The following is a 2,867-nucleotide window of genomic DNA, read 5'->3' on the forward strand; positions in this document are numbered from 1 at the left end:
TTTTCTTTTTTTTTTTTTTTTTTTTGAATTAATAACAAATCTGGAAGATATATGTGAATGAATGATAACACTGTTTGTAATCGATAAAATTTTAAATCAATTAAACCATATTTAAATGTTAATTACCATATAACAACAATCATATGCTTGAATCTTAATTATGTGTAATGTTATCACATATCACATAATGTTATCAGATAATTTGCTTTCGTAGTAATGATCAAATTTATGATTAGCAGCATAAAGTTCTACGAAAATATTTGATATCGATAGAATAGTACTTGTAAAATATATGGAAACTAAATGAAGAACAAATAGTTATTGCTTGTCACGAACAGATGATAAGACTGATAAGAGTCTTATCATAACTCTCTCAGAAGATTCAGACACTGAGAATACTCAGACGATAAACATTGATTGTACTGCTAGTTATGTAGAACCATTTTTCAAAAAATTTCGCTATTTCATTATTTAAAAATTGAATTAAATTGAATTAAAATTTGAAATTTAGCACTAAAATAAGTTAGTTCATAATGAATTGTTTCATAATCTGTCATTGACATTATATTTGATAAAATTTGTCAAATTGTAATTAATTTCAAAGAAATAACATAATAATTACTAGTAGGTATATATATTTTTCTCTTGAAACTTATTTAGATTATATCATTGATAAGGATCTCATTAATAAATGCCACAATTCCAATTCCAATATATTGTATGTATATATATACAAATCATATAATTCTAAACATAATTTCGATTCAGGTACATCTACTTACGTTCGTATACCTATTTACATGTTAAGTGATAATTAATTAATTATAAGCTCAAGTAACATACACAGCTGCTTTTTGTAATTAATTATGAGTTCTTATCGCAATTCATATGATAGTGATTTAATAGTTATTTACATGTTAATTGATAATTAATTGATTAAAAGCTTAAAGAGATAGACTTAAATAGCTTAGAAGTTTAAATATCGTGTTCAGTAGCATCTATTTCCTATGTACATTGTTTGCTACCGAATTTTCAAGTACCATAACAATCATTTCAATCATTGATAAATATTTATAAAAAAAAAAGAAAATTTGCTAAAAATTAAAGATCGAAAAGTTGTGAAAATTTTAATTAACTCATCTAATTAATGAATTATATTATTATTTAGCTAGTAATGTATTCGGTGGGAAATAAACATTCTATCAAATGGAAATTTTTTGTATATGAAATATAATTTGAATTTTTTTTTTGAACATAAATAATTTTAAGAATAATTTATTAAAATAATTTCATTAATTTATGGAGAGGAAAAAATTAATTGATGGATAATTTGACTGTAAATTTGTAAATGCTAATTTTTGGGATATTTTATTAAAAGTAATCGATTTAGAGATATGAACAGTAAAAAAAGAAAGAAAGAAATTGTGGTAGAGCATTATTTTTGAATTAATAACATCCTGTTTTTCTTTATTAAATTTTAATTTTAAATTTTTAGTTAAATTCAAAATGTTTGTTCTTTTCGTTTTTACTTTTGCTTTCTTCTTTTTTTGCTTCAATTTATTTCATAAATTAGCTTAAAAAAAATGATTCCTTTTATTATTTCTTAATTTTTATTCATTATTTGTTCTTCTTCTATCACTGGTGCATAACTTATGCATACATTTTAAATAAAAGAACATCGAATGATTAAGAGTTAAATTTAGCAATTGCGAAAAAAAAGTAATAATTTAAGGTTGATAATGATAGAATTAGAATTATATCAATTAGGTGAGTTGAATAATAAAGCTGATAAGGTTTGGTGTAATAACTGAGGTAAATAAAAATGAAAAATGAAAATTATTTGCAATCATTTGGAATAACTAAATGATTTGTTATATTTGATAAAACAGGAAAATTTTCCTTTCTTAAATTTTGATTAATTTTATACAAAAGTACGAAAGGATTTTAGCAATTCTTAAAATAATTCATTTATCACTTTGATCTTGCGTGACTTTACGAAATTGCAAACAGCAGCATGGTATACGCCTCCAATAGGATCTCCCAATGCCAGGGAGGTTTTAACTGAAAGGTCAAATAAAATGTATTCAATGGGCAGGTTTACTTGATCTGACTAGTCTCTCGATAACCAATCCTAAGACAGGGATAATTCTCCAAACTTAGACTGATGGAAATCGTTTAACTCTGTAAGGTTATCCATCTAGGAAAAGTATACTCTAATAAAACTTAGACTCTGAGGATTTTACTGTCATCAATCTAGCTCGCTAGGTCCTTAGCAAATGAATTTTAGGAGTAAAAGAGGATAGGGCACATTTCATGCATGCTGTAACACATCTAAACATCTAAGAAATTTACAATATCTGCGCAGGCTAAAATGACACATTGATATCTGTAACAAGCCTAGGCCATTCGGAAGTCTTCGCAAAGCCTAGCCAACATGTATGAGATGCTTTTTAAGTCGTTTGTCATTTGTGTTACGACACTATGCGAGCGTGTCTTTACGCGCTAAATACATTGCCATTCAAATACGATCAAATGCACGCTTTTCCAATTAAAAGTATTCATTTTACAAAACTAATCGATAATTTGTATCTTTCACTATTATGTGTCTTTTTTCTATTCTATATGTACGTGCATTTTACAAACTTACGTACGTGCATTTTACAAACTTACTTATATACAAACTTTACTTATATGTTATCAGATTGAACATTAAGTCATTTCATATATCAAATTAAACATAGATTTGCTATGCAAATAGTTTGTTACGCATGAAATTGAAAGTTTTGTTTATTGTACATCATCTTATTGATTTTTGATTTTTAATCTCTTTTGTTTTTTGGTCAGTTTTGATTTTGTTTGTTTCTTTT

The sequence above is a fragment of the Loa loa genome (assembly GCF_000183805.2).
Source record: "Loa loa unplaced genomic scaffold supercont3.131, whole genome shotgun sequence".
NCBI lineage: Eukaryota > Metazoa > Nematoda > Chromadorea > Rhabditida > Onchocercidae > Loa > Loa loa.